Below are 10804 nucleotides of genomic sequence, written 5' to 3'. Positions count from 1 at the left end.
AATGAACGGGAAGGGGTTCGGGTCCATTGGGATTGTGTACAGTGGGAGCGAACAGGAAGGGGTTCGTGTCCATTGGGATTGTGTACAGTGGGAGTGAACGGGAAGAGGTTTGAGGTCCATTGGGATTGTGTACGGTGGGAGTGAACGGGAAGGGGTTTGGGTCCATTGAGATTCTGTACAGTGGGAGTGAACGGGAAGGGGTTCGGTTCCATTGGGATTGTGTACGGTGGGAGTGAACAGGAAGGGGTTCGGGTCCATTGGGATTGTGTACAGTGGGAGTGAACGGGAAGGGGTTCGTGTCCATTGAGATTGTGTACAGTGGGAGTGAACGGGAAGGTGTTCGGGTCCATTGGGATTGTGTGCAGTGGGAGTGAACAGGAAGGTGTTGGGGTCCATTGGGATTGTGTACAGTGGGAGTGAACGGGAAGGTGTTGGGGTCCATTGGGATTGTGTACAGTGGGAGTGAACGGGAAGGTGTTGGGGTCCATTGGGATTGTGTACAGTGGGAGTGAACGGGAAGGGGTTCGTGTCCATTGAGATTGTGTACAGTGGGAGTGAACGGGAAGGTGTTCGGGTCCATTGGGATTGTGTGCAGTGGGAGTGAACAGGAAGGTGTTGGGGTCCATTGGGATTGTGTACAGTGGGAGTGAACGGGAAGGTGTTGGGGTCCATTGGGATTGTGTACAGTGGGAGTGAACGGGAAGGTGTTGGGGTCCATTGGGATTGTGTACAGTGGGAGTGAACGGGAAGGGTTTCATGTCCATTGGGATTGTGTACAGTGGGAGTGAACGGGAAGGGTTTCATGTCCATTGGGATTGTGTACAGTGGGAGTGAACGGGAAGGGTTTCATGTCCATTGGGATTGTGTACAGTGGGAGTGAACGGGAAGGTGTTCGGGTCCATTGGGATTGTTTACAGTGGGAGTGAACAGGAAGGTGTTCCTGTCCATTGGGATTGTGTACAGTGGGAGTGAACAGGAAGGTGTTCGGGTCCATTGGGATTGTGTACAGTGGGAGTGAACAGGAAGGTGTTCGGGTCCATTGGGATTGTGTACAGTGGGAGTGAACAGGAAGGTGTTCGGGTCCATTGGGATTGTGTACAGTGGGAGTGAACAGGAAGGTGTTCCTGTCCATTGGGATTGTGTACAGTGGGAGTGAACAGGAAGGTGTTCCTGTCCATTGGGATTGTGTACAGTGGGAGTGAACAGGAAGGTGTTCCTGTCCATTGGGATTGTGTACAGTGGGAGTGAACGGGAAGGGGTTCATGTCCATTGGGATTGTGTACAGTGGGAGTGAACGGGAAGGGGTTTGTGTCCATTGGGATTGTGTACAGTGGGAGTGAACAGGAAGGGGTTCGTGTCCATTGGGATTGTGTACAGTGTGAGTGAATGGGAAGGTGTTCGGGTCCATTGGGATTGTGTACAGTGGGAGTGAAAGGGAAGGTGTTCGGGTCCATTGGGATTGTGTACAGTGGGAGTGAACGGGAAGGTGTTCCTGTCCATTGGGATTGTGTACAGTGGGAGTGAACAGGAAGGTGTTCGGGTCCATTGGGATTGTGTACAGTGGGAGTGAACGGGAAGGGTTTCATGTCCATTGGGATTGTGTACAGTGGGAGTGAACGGGAAGGTGTTCCTGTCCATTGGGATTGTGTACAGTGGGAGTGAACGGGAAGGTGTTCCTGTCCATTGGGATTGTGTACAGTGGGAGTGAACGGGAAGGTGTTCCTGTCCATTGGGATTGTGTACAGTGGGAGTGAACAGGAAGGTGTTCCTGTCCATTGGGATTGTGTACAGTGGGAGTGAACAGGAAGGTGTTCGGGTCCATTGGGATTGTGTACAGTGGGAGTGAACAGGAAGGTGTTGGGGTCCATTGGGATTGTGTACAGTGGGAGTGAACGGGAAGGTGTTCCTGTCCATTGGGATTGTGTACAGTGGGAGTGAACAGGAAGGTGTTCGGGTCCATTGGGATTGTGTACAGTGGGAGTGAACGGGAAGGGTTTCATGTCCATTGGGATTGTGTACAGTGGGAGTGAACGGGAAGGTGTTCCTGTCCATTGGGATTGTGTACAGTGGGAGTGAACGGGAAGGGGTTGGGGTCCATTGGGATTGTGTACAGTGGGAGTGAATGGGAAGGGGTTTGGGTCCATTGGGATTGTGTACAGTGGGAGTGAACGGGAAGGGGTTCGTGTCCATTGGGATTGTGTACAGTGGGAGTGAACGGGAAGGTGTTCCTGTCCATTGGGATTGTGTACAGTGGGAGTGAACGGGAAGGTGTTCCTGTCCATTGGGATTGTGTACAGTGGGAGTGAACAGGAAGGGGTTTGGGTCCATTGGGATTGTGTACAGTGTGAGTGAACAGGAAGGTGTTGGGGTCCATTGGGATTGTGTACAGTGGGAGTGAACGGGAAGGTGTTCCTGTCCATTGGGATTGTGTACAGTGGGAGTGAACAGGAAGGGGTTTGGGTCCATTGGGATTGTGTACAGTGGGAGTGAACAGGAAGGGGTTCATGTCCATTGGGATTGTGTACAGTGGGAGTGAAGGGGAAGGGGTTCGTGTCCATTGGGATTGTGTACAGTGGGAGTGAACAGGAAGGTGTTGGGGTCCATTGGGATTGTGTACAGTGGGAGTGAACGGGAAGGTGTTCCTGTCCATTGGGATTGTGTACAGTGGGAGTGAACAGGAAGGGGTTTGGGTCCATTGGGATTGTGTACAGTGGGAGTGAAGGGGAAGGGGTTCGTGTCCATTGGGATTGTGTACAGTGGGAGTGAACGGGAAGGGTTTCATGTCCATTGGGATTGTGTACAGTGGGAGTGAACGGGAAGGGTTTCATGTCCATTGGGATTGTGTACAGTGGGAGTGAACGGGAAGGGTTTCATGTCCATTGGGATTGTGTACAGTGGGAGTGAACGGGAAGGTGTTCCTGTCCATTGGGATTGTGTACAGTGGGAGTGAACGGGAAGGGTTTCATGTCCATTGGGATTGTGTAAAGTGGAACGGATGCCTGATTTTGAACTATTCCGTTCAGTCACCCCTTCGTCTTCTCTCCCCGATGGAAAAGCATTCCCAGCTTCTCCAGTCTCTCCACATTTACTGGCGTCCTTCATCCCTGGGAGCATCCTAGTTAATCTCGTCCTCACCCTCTCCCAGCTCTTCACAATTTTTCCAAAGTGAGTTGCCCAGATTCGGACACAATCCTCCATTTGGAAATGAACTAGTGTTTGCAAATAACTTCCTTGTTTTTGTACCCTTTTCAAATATCCATGAGGCCAAGGATCCCAGATGCTTTTTTAAAACACATCAGAGAGAGATAGAGATAGAGGGCGGGAGACAGGGTGAGGCCCTGAGATTCACGTTTCACTCATCAAAGCCTGCCGTGGTTTCATGTGCCCGGATGTCAGTTCACCACGAATCTGCCATCTCCTTCTCGGAATCAGCCCAGTCCACAGACCACAGCCCTGACTGTGAGGCTCCCTCCTTAACGGGGGTCCCTGACTGTGAGGCTCCCTCCTTAACGGGGGTCCCTGACTGTGAGGCTCCCTCCTTAACGGGGGTCCCTGACTGTGAGACTCCCTCCTTAACGGGGGTCCCTGACTGTGAGACTCCCTCCTTAACGGGGGTCCCTGACTGTGAGGCTCCCTCCTTAACGGGGGTCCCTGACTGTGAGGCTCTCTCCTTAACGGGGGTCCCTGACTGTGAGGCTCCCTCCTTAACGGGGGTCCCTGACTGTGAGACTCCCTCCTTAACGGGGGTCCCTGACTGTGAGGCTCCCTCCTTAACGGGGGTCCCTGAATGTGAGGCTCCCTCCTTAACGGGGATCCCTGACTGTGAGGCTCCCTCCTTAACGGGGGTCCCTGACGGTGAGGCTCTCTCCTTAATAGGGGTCCCTGACTGTGAGGCTCCCTCCTTAACGGGGGTCCCTGACGGTGAGGCTCTCTCCTTAATAGGGGTCCCTGACGGTGAGGCTCCCTCCAGAACGGGGGTCCCTGACTGTGAGGCTCCCTCCTTAACGGGGGTCCCTGACTGTGAGGCTCTCTCCTGAACGGGGATCCCTGACTGTGAGGCTCCCTCCTTAAACGATTCCCTGACGGTGAGGCTCCCTCCTTAACAGGGGTCCCTGACTGTGAGGCTCCTTCTTTAACAGGGGTCCCCGATGGTGAGACTCCCTCTTTCACGGGGGTCCCTGACGGTGAGACTCCCTCTTTAACAGGGGTCCCTGACGGTGAGACTCCCTCTTTAGCAGGGGTCCCCGATGGTGAGACTACCTCTTTCACGGGGGTCCCTGACGGTGAGACTCCCTCTTTAACAGGGGTCCCTGACGGTGAGACTCTCTCTTTAACAGGAGGCCCTGACGGTGAGACTCCCACTTTAACGGGTCCCTGAGGGTGAGACTTCCTCTTTAACGGGGGTCCCAGACGGTGAGATTCCCTCTTCAACAGGGGTCCCTGACGGTGAGACTCCCTCTTTAACAGGGGTCCCTGACGGTGAGACTCCCTCTTCAACAGGGGTCCCTGACGGTGAGACTCTCTCTTTAACAGGGGTCCCTGACGGTGAGACTCCCTCTTTAACAGTGGTCCCTGAGGGTGAGACGCCCTCTTCAGCAGGGGTCCATGACGGTGAGACTCTCTCTTTAACAGGGGTCCCTGACAGTGAGACTCCCACTTTAACGGGTCCCTGAGGGTGAGACTCCCTCTTTAACGGGGGTCCCAGACGTTGAGATTCCCTCTTCAACAGGGGTCCCTGACGGTGAGACTCCCTCTTTAACAGGGGTCCCTGACGGTGAGACTCCCTCTTCAACAGGGGTCCCTGACGGTGAGACTCTCTCTTTAACAGGGGTCCCTGACGGTGAGACTCTCTCTTTAACAGGGGTCCCTGACGGTGAGACTCTCTCTTCAACAGGGGTCCCTGACTGTGAGACTCTCTCTTCAACAGGGGTCCCTGACTGTGAGACTCCCTCCTTAATAGGGGTCCCTGACGGTGAGACTCCCTCTTTAACAAGGGGTCCTGACGGTGAGACTCCCTCTTTAACAGACGTCCCAGATGGTGAGACTCCCTCTTCAACAGGGGTCCCTGATGGTGAGACTCCCTCTTCAACGGGAGTCACTGACTGTGAGACTCCCTCCTTAATAGGGGTCCCTGACGGTGAGACTCTCTCATTAACTGGGGTCCCTGACAGAGAGACTCCCTCTTGAACAGGGGTCCCTGACTGTGAGACTCCCTCCTCAAAAGGGGTCCCTGACGGAGAGACTCTCTCTTTAATAGGGGTCCCTGATGGTGAGACTCCCTCTTCAACAGGGGTCCCGGATTGAGAGACTCCGTCTTTAACAGGGAACGCTGACGGTGAGACTCCCTCTTTAACGGGGGTCCCTGACAGTGAGACTCTCTCTTTAACAGGGGTCCCTGACAGTGAGACTCCCTCCTTCACAGGGGTCCCTGACGGTGAGACTCCCTCTTTAACGGGGGTCCCTGACAGTGAGACTCTCTCTTTAACAGGGCTCCCTGACGGTGAGACTCCCTCTTTAACGGGGGTCCCTGACGGTGAGACCCCCTCTATAACAGGGGTCCCTGACGGTGAGACTCCCTCTTTAACAGGGCTCCCTGACGGTGAGACTCCCTCTTTAACGGGGGTCCCTGACGGTGAGACTCCCTCTTTAACAGGGGTCCCTGACGGTGAGACTCCGTCTGTAACAGGGTCCCTGATGGTCAGACTCCCTCTTTAACAGGGGTCCCTGACGGTGAGACTCCCTCTCTAACAGGAGTCCATGACGGTGAGACTCCCACTTTAACGGGGGTCCCTGAAGGTGAGACTCCCTCTTTAACGGGGGTCCCTGACGGTGAGACTCCCTCTTTAACAGGGCTCCCTGACGGTGAGACTCCCTCTTTAACGGGGGTCCCTGACGGTGAGACTCCCTCTTTAACAGGGGTCCCTGACGGTGAGACTCCGTCTGTAACAGGGTCCCTGATGGTCAGACTCCCTCTTTAACAGGGGTCCCTGACGGTGAGACTCCCTCTCTAACAGGAGTCCATGACGGTGAGACTCCCACTTTAACGGGGGTCCCTGAAGGTGAGACTCCCTCTTTAACGGGGGTCCCTGACGGTGAGACTCCCTCTTTAACAGGGCTCCCTGACGGTGAGACTCCCTCTTTAACGGGGGTCCCTGACGGTGAGACTCCCTCTTTAACAGGGGTCCCTGACAGTGAGACTCCCTCTTTAACGGGGGTCCCTGACGGTGAGACTCCCTCTTTAACGGGGGTCCCTGATGGTGAGACTCCTTCTTTAATGGGGGTCCCTGACGGTGAGACTCCCTCTTTAACAGGGGTCCCTGACGGTGAGACTCCCTCTTTAACGGGGGTCCCTGACGGTGAGGCTCCCTCTTTAACAGGGGTCCCTGACATTGAGACTCCCTCTTTAACGGGGGTCCCTGACGGTGAGACTCCCTCTCTAACAGGAGTCCATGACGGTGAGACTCCCACTTTAACAGGGGTCCCTGAAGGTGAGACTCTCTCTTTAATAGGGGTCCCTGATGGTGAGACTCCCTCTTTAACAGGGGTCCCTGACAGAGACTCTCTCTTTAACAGGGGTCCCTGATGGTGAGACTCCCTCTTTAACAGGGCTCCCTGACGGTGAGACTCCCACTTTAACAGGGGTCCCTGAAGGTGAGACTCCCTCTTTAACAGGGGTCCCTGACAGTGAGACTCCCTCTTTAACGGGGTCCCTGAAGGTGAGACTCCCTCTTTAACAGGGGTCCCTGACAGTGAGACTCCTTCTTTAACAGGGGTCCCAGACGGTGAGACTCCCTGTTTAACAGGGGTCCCTGACGGTGAGACTCCCTGTTTAACAGGGGTCCCTGATGGTGAGACTCCCTCTTTAACAGGGGTCCCTGACATTGAGACTCCCTCTTTAACGGGGGTCCCTGACGGTGAGACTCCCTCTCTAACAGGAGTCCATGACGGTGAGACTCCCACTTTAACAGGGGTCCCTGAAGGTGAGACTCTCTCTTTAATAGGGGTCCCTGATGGTGAGACTCCCTCTTTAACAGGGGTCCCTGACATTGAGACTCCCACTTTAACAGGGGTCCCTGAAGGTGAGACTCCCTCTTTAACAGGGGTCCCTGACAGTGAGACTCCCTCTTTAACGGGGTCCCTGAAGGTGAGACTCCCTCTTTAACAGGGGTCCCTGACAGTGAGACTCCCTCTTTAACAGGGGTCCCTGACGGTGAGACTCCCTGTTGAACAGGGGTCCCTGACGGTGAGACTCCCTCTTTAACAGGGGTCCCTGACAGTGAGACTCCTTCTTTAACAGGGGCCCCTGACGGTGAGACTCCCTGTTTAACAGAGGTCCCAGACGGTGAGACTCCCTCTTCAACAGGGGTCCTTGACAGTGAGACTCCCTCCTTAATAGGGGTCCCTGACGGTGAGACTCTCTCATTAACTGGGGTCCCTGACGGAGGGACTCTCTCTTTAATAGGGGTCCCTGATGGTGAGACTCCCTCTTTAACAGCGGTCCCTGACTGTGAGACCCCCTCTTTCACAGGGGTCCTTGACGGTGAGACTCCCTCCTTAATAGAGGTCCCTGATGGTGAGACTCCCTCTTTAACGGGGGTCCCTGACGGTGAGACTCCCTCTTTAACAGCGGTCCCTGACTGTGAGACCCCCTTTTTCACAGGGGTCCTTGACGGTGAGACTCCCTCCTTAATAGAGGTCCCTGATGGTGAGACTCCCTCTTTAACGGGGGTCCCTGACGGTGAGACTCCCTCTTTAACAGGGGTCCCTGATGGTCAGACTCCCTCTTTAACAGGGGTCCCTGATGGTGAGACTCCCTTTTTAACAGTGGTCCCTGCCGGTGAGACTCCCTCTTTAACAGTGGTCCCTGCCGGTGAGACTCCCTCTTTAACAGGGGTCCCTGCCGGTGTGACTCCCTCTTTAACAGGGGTCCCTGCCGGTGAGACTCCCTCTTTAACAGGGGTCACTGATGGTGAGACTCCCTCTTTAACAGGGGTCCCTGACGGAGAGACTCCCTCTTTAACAGGGGTGCCTGACGGTGAGACTCCCTCTTTAACAGGGGTCCCTGATGGTGAGACTCCCTCTTTAACAGGGGTCACTGATGGTGAGACTCCCTCTTTAACAGGGGTCCCTGACGGTGAGACTCCCTCTTTAACGTGGGTCCCTGACGGTGAGACTCCCTCTTTAACAGTGGTCCCTGACGGTGAGACTCCCTCTTTAACAGGGGTCCCTGACGGTGAGACTCCCTCTTTAACAGGGGTCCCTGACGGTGAGACTCCCTCTTTAACAGTGGTCCCTGACGGTGAGACTCCCTCTTTAACAGGGGTCCCTGACGGTGAGACTCCTTCTTTAACGGGGGTCCCTGACGGTGAGACTCCCTCTTTAACGGGGGTACCTGATGGTGAGACTCCCTCTTTAACAGGGGTCCCTGATGGTGAGACTCCCTCTTTAACGGGGGTCCCTGATGGTGAGACTCCCTCTTTAACGGGGGTCCCTGACGGTGAGACACCCTCTTTAACAGGGGTCCCTGATGGTGAGACTCCCTTTTTAACAGTGGTCCCTGCCGGTGAGACTCCCTCTTTAACAGTGGTCCCTGCCGGTGAGACTCCCTCTTTAACAGTGGTCCATGCCGGTGAGACTCCCTCTTTAACAGGGGTCACTGATGGTGAGACTCCCTCTTTAACAGGGGTCACTGATGGTGAGACTCCCTCTTTAACAGGGGTCACTGATGGTGAGACTCCCTCTTTAACAGTGGTCCCTGACGGTGAGACTCACTCTTTAACAGGGGTCCCTGACGGTGAGACTCCCTCTTTAACGGGGGTCCCTGACGGTGAGACTCCTTCTTTAACGGGGGTCCCTGACGGTGAGACTCTCTCTTTAACAGGGGGCCCTGATGGTGAGACTCCCTCTTTAACGGGGGTACCTGATGGTGAGACTCCCTCTTTAACAGGGGTACCTGATGGTGAGACTCCCTCTTTAACAGGGGTCCCTGCCGGTGAGACTCCCTCTTTAACAGGGGTCACTGATGGTGAGACTCCCTCTTTAACAGGGGTCCCTGACGGTGAGACTCCTTCTTTAACGGGGGTCCCTGATGGTGAGACTCCCTCTTTAACGGGGGTCCCTGATGGTGAGACTCCCTCTTTAACGGGGGTACCTGACGGTGAGACTCCCTCTTTAACAGGGGTACCTGATGGTGAGACTCCCTCTTTAACAGGGGTACCTGATGGTGAGACTCCCTCTTTAACAGGGGTCCCTGACGGTGAGACTCCCTCTTTAACGGGGGTCCCTGACGGTGATACTCCCTCTTTAACAGGGGACTCCTTCACCTTGACTGGTTCAGCAGGACCTAAGCCCAAGTCCCAATCCGGGAATTGAGCTCAACTATCCAGGCGGACACCCCCGGTGCAGTGCTGAGTCCATTTGGACCATCGAATCCATGCTGGAGAACAAACCCCAGCTTCTCCGAGCTAACCTTGTAACTAAATACCCCTCAGCACTGGGAACCATTCTGGTAAATCTCCTCCGCACCCTCGCAAGGGACCCTCACATCCTTCCCCGAGTGTGGCCACCGCAACTGGACGCATGACTCCAGTTGGGGGCCCAACCAGAGCTTTATAAATGTCCCTGCTTTTGTACTCAACACCTCTATTTATGAAGCCCAAGATCCCATGTGTTTTACTAACCACTCTCTCAATATGTCCTGCCACCTTCAGCGATCAGTGCCCAAGCACCCCCAATGTCCCTCTGTCCCTATTTAGAACTGTGCCTTTATAAGGTTATATCACCTCTCCCTAATCCTTCTGCCAAAATGCATCACCTCACACTTGTCTGTATTAAACTCCATCTGCCACTTGCCTGCCCATTCTGCTCGCCTATCTATGTCCTGGTGAAGCTGTTACGACCAGGGTGGGAGGACTGCACTGTTTATTTTAGTTCCACTTCTCCGCGGGTCACAACACATAATTAACTGTTTTCCCACGTACTGATACGGTTAATCATAGACTCTGTTTTTGTCACAGAATAAAACACACCAACATGGTGTTTACTCAAGAACAAAATGATCAGTTTATGATAAAACACGTCTCAACCAGTAATAAATTAAAGCATAAACACACAGATTGAAATACTAAAGTTCCCTTTTTTTAGCTTGGCCCCTCACACTCACCCACACAACAGTTAACCGGAAAAAATAAAGGGATTTTTGTCTTTAGAGCTCCATTACAGACAAAAAAAAACCACACTTGGGCTGAGTGCTTGCTCACTCTTGAAGAAAACAGCAGCTGAGGTATGTTGTGTTCCAAAACTGGCGCACAGTCTGGCCTCCGAGTACCCGTAGACGGGTCGCTGGGATCCTTTAGAACAGCTCGTCTCAGGCGGCGTTGGGAATTAATTTAGCGGGCTTTTCATCAAAGACGGGAGACAAGATGAGTCGACATGGTGGACTTTTCAGAGTATTTCAGAGAGGTGCTGGAAAGCTGAGCTGGGTTGTGGTCACCTCGCCTTCCTTGGGAACTCTCTTCTCTCCTTGGAGGTTCTCTCCCTTTTTATCCAGTTCAATCCCAACTCAAAACGATTCGAAAGTGAATCCGACAACAGGAGGTCAACCTTTTGACCTCCATCAATCTTGACCTGTCACCTCTTTGTAAACAACTTCTCCAGGTGCCCCAAGTCCTCTGTTGTTAATTGAGCTGGAAGTCAGGTGGTTTCCCGGAAAGGCTTGCTTAGCTCGTAAGACCTCTCCACGTCCCTTTTACGAAGACATTTCCAGGGACTGTTTTTACAAAGTCAAGTGGGTTTCACAAGAAGG

Source organism: Heterodontus francisci, unplaced genomic scaffold (assembly GCF_036365525.1).
Source record: "Heterodontus francisci isolate sHetFra1 unplaced genomic scaffold, sHetFra1.hap1 HAP1_SCAFFOLD_570, whole genome shotgun sequence".
NCBI classification, from domain to species: Eukaryota; Metazoa; Chordata; class Chondrichthyes; order Heterodontiformes; family Heterodontidae; genus Heterodontus; species Heterodontus francisci.
Note: the sequence above shows the minus strand (reverse complement) of the source record.